This window comes from Cetorhinus maximus, chromosome 20 (genome assembly GCF_964194155.1).
Source record: "Cetorhinus maximus chromosome 20, sCetMax3.hap1.1, whole genome shotgun sequence".
Classification (NCBI taxonomy): Eukaryota; Metazoa; Chordata; class Chondrichthyes; order Lamniformes; family Cetorhinidae; genus Cetorhinus; species Cetorhinus maximus.
Genome location: NC_135898.1, coordinates 44567281 through 44576427, shown reverse-complemented (window position 1 = coordinate 44576427; position 9147 = coordinate 44567281). Strand labels below are relative to the sequence as shown.

General features: G+C 43.1%; 1 pseudogene; it reads right to left on the bottom strand.

Annotated features, from left to right (window-relative positions):
* Positions 1 to 1752: 1752 nt before the first annotated feature.
* Positions 1753 to 8854, bottom strand: LOC144694664 (interferon-induced protein with tetratricopeptide repeats 5-like; annotated as a pseudogene).
* Between the last annotated feature and the right edge of the window lie 293 nt (positions 8855 to 9147).

Below are 9147 nucleotides of genomic sequence, written 5' to 3'. Positions count from 1 at the left end.
GTCAACCAAGCAATGTTTTCTCTGTGCTCATGTTTTCAGTGCTCTAATGGACTTCTGGAGACTCAGCCAAGAATACTTAGTGAGGCCTGGCTGAAAGAGCAGAAATCCATTAACCTGTTGAAACAGTTGAGCCCCAGAGAAACCTGAACTAAACCCCACCCATTAAAGGCCCTGTTGAAAATAGGAAAGTCTGGGAATGGGGTCGGGAATCCTAGAATAGGGCCCCAGCTGCCCTTTTTAAATGGGAGCAGGGAACGTTAATGGCAGGAACAAAAAGATCTAATAAAATTAACTTTGCCCTTAAAAAAATGCCAAAAAGGCAAATGTGGATTGGAAACGATCCTCATGGGCAGAGAATCATGGCCATCTGGGTTCCAGGAGGTAAATATTATCAACATGTGTGACTTCTGTTGATAAAACTTGTCTAGATTGATAAAGTTTTAATTATTTTGAACCCCCTTATATCCTCTTAGCCTTCCTCCCTCTACAGTGTACTCAATCATACATCAACAACACAAACAAAGTCTTAGGTGGAGTTTAATTTTATTGCTTATTTTCACTTTCAATCTCTGATTATACAATTACAATTGAAATCTCTGTTTACAAAATCAGTCTATGCAGCCATTGTGCTTTGATTCTTTTTAGCCCCTTTGGAACCATTTTTATATCCTTTATCCTTCCCCCATTTAGCGCTTTTCTCTTCACTGAGATGGTCACAGTCTGTAGAAGATGGTCTTTCCTGGGTATTGTCCAAGCTGCCCTGTGTTGGCCAATGAGAGACTCGGATGGTTTGATGAAGAGTTGGTGAAGGTGACAAGTTACAGGACAGGGAGACTCCCAGTGACAGAAGCTGAGATCTGAATGATAGCTCTGGATGGGAATCCGATCATCTCTCAGCAAATCCTCAGAGCAACAGAATCAAGTTGTTGATTTAGTTGAAGGGCCTGAAGTAATTGTCAGCCCTTTCCCAGCTGTCACATATGGAAAGCCTTTAACCCAATGGGAACTTTCTGTGAAGAGGCAGCAAGTGAAAGATAGGGTAGCAGACTGGTTTTATTATACCCTCTACAGGCTGCATTGGATATTGTTATTACACCATCATTACCATAAAAAGAGTATAAGTCACATGCTCAGAGTACACGGAAGCTTATAGTAACTCCAACTATAATATTTTCCTATTAAAATCATTAAACAAAACATATTTTTCAGCTATATTTGGACAACAGTATACATCTATCTGCTCAGTTATCTAGATTACTTTAGAACGTAATGGTGCTGATTTTAAATCTACCCACTTGCTGGAAACTGGGCTAAGCTGCTGACCCAAAGTGGGCAGGGTCCTCATTAACATATGCAGGCTGGGGTCTGGTGACATCATCGGGCCCCGACTGCACTGCCAGCTCTGTCCTGGACCTGGACCCAGTATGTACAGAAACCAGTGAGTTTCCAAATCCCCTCACCACTCACCCAAAACCCATCTGGAGTTAAAATCAGGCCCATGTTAAGTTTATTATTGTATAAAACAGGTTTGTATACTTTATACAGATTTATTGTAGCTCTGATCAATTGGTTCAATTATCTCTAAATCCCCAAATCCTATCTTACTTTGTTCCTTTTCACACTCAGCAAAAGCTCCAAGAATATGAAAATAAATGCGATTTGGTGAGTTCACCAACATGGTTAATACTCCTGAATGAGGCACAGCAATTTAGAATAATTACAAAAAGAATATTGTTCAGGAATTAAGCAAACATGAGTGAAATGCTCACTTGAATGAAGTTGCCAATAGAATATAAATGAAAATGTGCCCGACTGAACCTGTTTATAGATCAGGGTCGTTAATGCAGTTTTCAAAATGTGTTTAGTTTTAGTTGGGAAAGTCATTGTTGTCCTCGATGGAAAGGCGTAATTCACAAAGAGCACTTAGATATTCTTCATTGACAGGATCAAACTTCAAGGCCATTTCAAAGCATTTAATAGCTTCACATCTCTCACCATCCAGCTGGTGCAGGAACCCAAAAACACCAAGGGCCTTGCTGTCTATTGGGTTCCTGCGACGCCGTCTTGCAGCTATCTTCTCTAAGTTTTCTTGACACCTTTTCTGATGTATTGAGTCATAATTGACTTTCATTCCTTCCAGAAAATGGGTGATGGCATTTGATTCAGATTCTTTGTGATTGAGTTCAAATAAGCCGGCCTGTAAACATATGTCCTGCTTACTTTCTGGACGAATACCTTCCAATTTCAGTAGATGGTTGTAGATCTTGTTTGCTTTGAGATTTTCTCCATTTATTGAATAGATTTTTGCCAAATCCAGGTGGGCTTTAACAGATGTTAGTGGTCGGTTCTCAATTGCCTTTTGAAAATGGTACCTGCATTGTTTGATCAATTCAGCTTTCTGTTCAAAAGCAGGATTGTGAGGATCTTTACTGCCTCGATATTTCATCAGTGCATTTAGTTTGGTTTTGTAGCACACACCCATTTGATGGTGTAAGAAGGTAGAGTGTGGGCTAATTTCTAATCCTTTCTTCAACAGCTCCACAGCTTTTTCCGTATCTCCTTTCTTTCTGTAAAATATTGCTGCATAACGAAGCACGTAGAGAAGATCAGGGGACTTATGCAATGCTTGTTCAACTAATTTGAGTGCTTCATCTTTTTGACGCAACCTTTGCAGTTTTAGTGCCAACTGCACCATGACGAATGAGTGATCAGGATCAAGCTCCAGCACACGTCTCCACTGCTTCACAGATTCAAAAGGCTCACAACTCTGTGAGGTACAATGAAGCTCCTCCAGACGAGACAGAACAATCTCATAGCCGTAATTCCATTCAATGTTATCCGGACCTTCCTCCAAAGCCTTTTTAAAACATTCCATTGCCTCTTCATAATATTGAGCAGCAGTTGTCAACAGTGCCCAACCCTTCTCCCCATATACATCAGGAATCATTGCTGTATAACGAGAGGCATCAGGAAATTGTTTACAGATCTCCTGCAGCTTGTCGAGGTAGGACTGAGCCTCTGTCAGTTGTCCCATGTGATAATATACCCAGGCATAGTTTCCATAGGTGATGATGCTTCTTTTTTCAAATTCATCTTCATGATTCTCCCTCAGAAATCTTTCAGCTTCCTGTAGGTTTTGAATGGCCTCTTCATAGTTTCCTTGCAGACAATTTACAAAAGCGAGTTGGCTGTACACTGTGGCTTGATATTTCACAGCAGTCTGTATTAAATCTTCTAATCTTTGCTTCAGATCATCGAGGTCAATGTTTTCTTTCTGTGGAGCCCACGTGAAGTGACATTGAAGCTGACTGAGTTTTGCTTTCAAGGAATCCTTCTTGCTGCAAGAAAACACAAAACAAAACCTATTTTATGCATATATCACTCTGACATTGTTAGTGTTGCAATATCAGTGTTGCAATGGTGGCAAAGCCTGAATAGCTGAGTAGGTGTGCGGGTCAGAGCAGGTGGATCTGGAACAATTCCATTGCAGTCTGACCTGCCCCACATCCCTCAGATAGAGGGAAGAACCATTGGAATGCAGTAGTGCTCCAAGAGGCCAGCAAAAATTAACAACTGGTTCATGAGTGATTGCTGAAATCTGAGATCACCCCTTAATAGGAACATAGACAAGAACATGTCCCACTATTCAATGAAAATACGGCTGATCCTTATCTCAACTCCACTACCCCTTGGTTCCATAACTCTTCACATCCCCGCCTAACAAATGTCTATCAATCTCACTTTTGAAAGTTTCAGTTGGCTTCCCTGGGAGAGAATGTTCTAGATTTCCTTTACTTTTTGTATAAAGAACATATGCATTACCTCGAGCTTTAATCAACTGTAGCATAACTTGTATCCTTTGTATACTAGCACCACTGAGATAAAGGCCAATAATGCATTAACATCTCTGATTATTTATTCTATTTGTCCACCAGATTTAGCAACTGTGTACATATCACCATTGAGACAATATTCTGAAGGTGCTTAGCTTCAAAACGCATAATCTCATATTTCCTCACACTGAACTCCATCTGCCACTCGCTTAATCCAACCTAGAACCATAGAAAAGTTACAGCACAGAAGGAGGCCATTTGGCCCATCTTGTCCATGCCAGCCCGAGGACACCCAGGTGCCCTTTCTAATCCCACTTTCCTGCACCCGGCCCATAGCCCTGCAGCTTACAGCAGTTTAGGTGCAGATCCAGGTACTTTTTAAAAGAGTTTAAAGTTTCTGCCTCCACCACCAACTTGGGCAGAGAATTCCAGACACCCACTACACTCTGCGAAAAAAAGCTCTTCCTCATGTTCCCCCTGCATCTTCTGCTGCTTATCTTGAATCTATGTCCCCTGGTTCTAGAATTCTCCATCAAGGGAAACAATTTTATCCTGTCCACTCTATCTATTCCCCTCATAATTTTGTACTACTCAATCCCGTCACATCTCAGCCTCCTTTGTTCTAAGGAAAATAACCCCAACCTATCCAATCTCTCCTCGTAGCTACTCTTTTCTAACCCTGGCAACATTCTTGTAAACCTCCTCTGCACTCTCTCCAGAGCTATTATGTCCTTCCTGTAATGTGGAGACCAGAACTGCACACAATACTCCAGTTGTGGCCTCACCAATGTTTTATACAATTCCAACATTATATCCTTACTTTTATATTCTATACCTCTGCCAATGAAAGAGAGCATTCCATATGCCTTCTTTACAACCTTGTCTACTTGAGCTGCTGCCTTCAGGGACCTGTGTACTAATACGCCAAGATCTCTCACTTCATCTACCCCTCCTAGTATATTCCCATTTATTTTGTAACCCCTGTAACTGTTTGACCTCCCTAAATGTATGACCTCACACTCCTCTATGTTAAAATCCATCTGCCACTTTACTGCCCACTCCACCAACACATTTATATCATTTTGGAGATAATGGCTATCCTCTACACTATCCATTACTGGGCCAATCTTTGTATCATCTGCAAATTTCCCAATCGTGCCCCCCCCATGTTCATGTCCAAATCATTAATATATAACACAAACAGCAAGGGTCCCAACACTGAACCCTGTGGAACAACACTTGAGACAACTTTCCATTCGCAAGGTCATCCATCGACCATTACACTTTGTTTCCTGTTACAAAGCCAACCTTTTATCCAGTTTCCTCCGTTACCCTGAATCCCATGGGCTTTTACTTTCCTGACCAATTTGCCATGTGGGACCTTGACAAATGCCTTGCTAAAATCCACGTACACAACATCCACTGCACTACCTTCATCAACCCTTCTTGTCACTTCCTCAAAGAATTCAATCAAATTTGTGAGGCAAGATCTTCCTTTAACAAATCCATGCTGACCATCCCTGACTAGTCCATGCCTTTCCACATGACAGTTAATCCTATCTCTCAGGATTGATTCTACTAATTTGCTCACCACCGATGTAAGACTAACTGGCCTATAATTGTTTGGCATTTCCTTTGATCCCTTTTTAAACATTGGAACTACATTTGCATTTCTCCAGTCCTCCGGTACCTCCCCTGTATCTAGTGAAGATTGGAAAATCATCCTCTGAGCATCTGCTATCTCCTCCCTGGCTTCCTTCAGCAGCCTCGGAAACAATCCATCTGGCCCTGGTGACTTATCAACTTTCAAGGGTTTCAGCCCTTCGAGTACTTCCTCTCTCTTTATGACTATCCCGTCCAATATCTCGCAGTGTTCCTCCTGGACAACTAGATCTACATACTCCCTTTCCTTTGTAAACACGGAGACAAAATATTCATTCAAAACCCTTCCCACAGCCTCTGCACCTACACACAAGTTTCCATCTTCATCTCTGATAGGTTCCATTTTTTCCTTAGCTAACCTTTTAGCATTAATGTATTGGTAAAACATATTTGGGTTATCTTTAACTTTACTTGCTAATCTTTTTTCATGCCCTCTCTTTGAATTCCTTATTTCCTTTTTTACTTCGTCCCTGCTTCCTATATTCATCTAGGCTGTCTGCAGTGCTTAGTTCTTTGTGCCTATCGTACGCTTTCTTTTTCTGTTTCATTTCCCCTGTATTCCTCTAGACAACCAGGGAAGTCTAGATTTGGCAGCACCACTCTTATTTTTGTAGGGGAAATGTCTACTTTGTACAATTAAGATCTCGTTTTTTAGTGCTTCCCACTGGATTTCCACTGTTTTATCCTCCAGCAGTGCTGTCCAGTGCACCTCAGCCAAGTCCCTTCTCATTTCAGCAAAATTTGCCTTCCACCAGTTCAAGGCTTTTACTCCTGCCTTATCTCTGTCCTTTTCCATGGTAATGCTCAAACTAACTGAATTGTGATCACCGTCCCCGAAATTGTCGCCAACTGTCACTTCACCCACGTGCCCTTCTTCGTTTCCCAAGACTTGGTCTAGAATTGCATCTCCTCTTGTTTGGTTTGTCACTAATTGGTTGAAAAATTTTCCTGGACACACTGCATGAATTTTTCTCCCTCAGTGCCCCTTATATTGTTTGAATCCCAGTTGATATTAGGATAGTTGAAGTCTCCTAATATTATTGCCCTCTTGTTCTTACAAGCAGAAATTTGCTGACATATTTGTTCTTCTATCTCCCTTTCACTATTTGGGGGTCTGTAATATACTCCCAGTAGTGTGACTGCCCCTTATTTATTTCTAAGCTCAATCCATAAAGCCCCGTTTGTTGAGCCATTTAGTATATCATCCCTTCTCACAACTGGAATTGATTCTTTAACCATTAGTGCTACCATCCCTCCTCTTTTATCTCCTACTATCAATGTCCCTTGCAGTTTTCTAATCCTATCTGCACTATTTACTGTGCCATCCATCAAAGTGCCGTTAACAAGCTTGAACACATAGCCTTCTACTCCTTGATCCAAGTTATGGATATATAATTATAATGACAAACTGAGCCTCAGCACTGATCTCTGAGGGTACCGCTAATCATTTTCTGCCTATTAGAGTACACACCCATTACCCCAACTCTCTGTCTCCCACCTGCTAACCAATTAATTATCCTAGAAAGCTCCAAGACTTGCCTCAAGGTATTTCCAGATCCTGGGATCCTACATTCATTGATTCCATACCCTAAACATGAACCCACTCCCCATTTCTCCCAGAGGTCTGAGCTCCCAGAAACTTACACTTCCTCTTCTCACATGAAATTTGATTGAGTTGGTTATCATAAATTAGTTCCCTTTCACGCCCACACCCCCCAAATATTATGCATATTATTGTAAGACAGCATTCACTTGAAGATCCCTGAATGTGACTTTTATAAAAACGTACACCCCATTTGGACAGTAATGACGTGTGCAACTAATAGCCCCACCCTGCCACCCCCTGGAACTTAGCTGGGACTGCTGCATACATTCTCACCGGGAGGGAGGGCTGTTCCCTGTTGGAGATAGAATGGGGAGAAAGGGCTGGATTTTCAATTGCCCATGGGGGAGAGGCGGTGTGCAGGTGTGCATTGAGAATCTCCTTTGAGGGGTGTGACTGGAGTCTGGTGCCTCTGGAATTCAATGTGATTTTCCAAGGGAGGCTGGGGGAGTGGGGGGTGGGGCAGCAGGAAAAGCCTCCAATTAACTGGTTGTCGAGCTCATTTTTGAGCTTATTTAGAGGCTTCTGAACAGCAGCATTTTTAACTGGGAGGAACATGCAGTGTCTGGGACACATCAGGGAGTCATGGGGGTTAATGGTCAACATATTTAAGAAAGGGAATATTGCTCAGCTGCTCAGACAGTGACACAGAGTTGGCATTGCTGGTGCTGACAGGGTTGCAATTGTGAACAGTGAGTGCTGACACTCTTGCGAGGGATGTGAGGAAGCTGGCATCACCTCGGGAGCTGAAGTTGGCAAAGGAAGCCCTAAGGAACCAGTGCAAGCATAGAGGGCATTGGGCTTTGTCACCAGTGATGGATTCCTTCAGGTCCAGGGGATCATCAGTTGGATCCACAGAGGCACCAGGGCACCAACAGACCAGCTAGCCAGATTCCTGTATAGAAAAGGCTTCCACTCGAGACTGAGTGTCCTGTTGGTCTGTGATCACAGGAAGCACATCTTGCCAGTCTGTGCTGGTTCCCAGGCAGCTACATGATGCCTTTATCCTTGGAGGAATGTCAGGTGCTGCATCTCTTCAGGACTCTGTGAGTGGTTACTGGGAGATAAGGGTTATTCTCAACAAAGCGCAGCAGCGAAGACAAGAGGGGCTGGAGTAACAAGCGCTGCTCGGAGGATTCCAAAGGAATCCAGGGGCGCCTCATTAGACCTGGCTGCAGCCTTTGTCCTCCTTCATTCCATAATTCGGTGTGTACCTCTTCCAACGCAATGTAGCGAAGTGCAAACCTGCTCCCCCATTGCCCGCATGTGAACTGGCTCTTTAAATAGTCTCGGTGAAACCGCGCCACATGGGTCCGCTTCACTCCCATCTAACAGGCACTGAAAATATGAAACTCGGAAGTAAAATGATGAGGAATCCCTGTAGACATCAGTCATTCTCACATCCACTATAGTGTGTGTCATGACCCGCTGTCTCCCACCCTGCCCCCAAGTCCTGTCTCCCCATTAATATTGGGACATCACTGTCACGATTATTTAACAAGCCAAGGCATGTAATCATGCTGTGTAAAGTGTTGCGATCACTAACCTCATGATGCTGATCTGGGTTGTACCGAGTTTGATTGCAGGTAGCCGCTCAGTGAAACACTGGATAAAACTTGGCTCCTCAGATATTTTTATAGCTTCGGGAATCACATGATTTCGAGCAATTGCTGCTTGATAGTGAAAGTGGAAATTGAAACTGGAAAGTGAATCTTGACCACAGCCTTTTCCTCACCTGATTATAGAAACCGCCCATTCCTCAAAACCTGGGAGATAAAATCGCGACGGGGGAGTTCGGGCGGGGCAGGGGGGAATTGCAGCGGTTTGTGCCTGGTTGTCAGTGAAGAACATTCCTGCTTGTGCTCAGGGTTAAAATTGGAGCTTAGAATGGTTTCCCAAGCATCCTGGAATGGCTGGGAACTGAGAGAATTGGGAGTTTCTGCCCTGGGAGCTAAGCCTCCAGCATCTGGCAGATTATTTCAATTTCCCCCAGCATGTATCCAGTGACACCGTCAACTCACCCCGCGCTGACTTGAGTTGGTCTAAGGC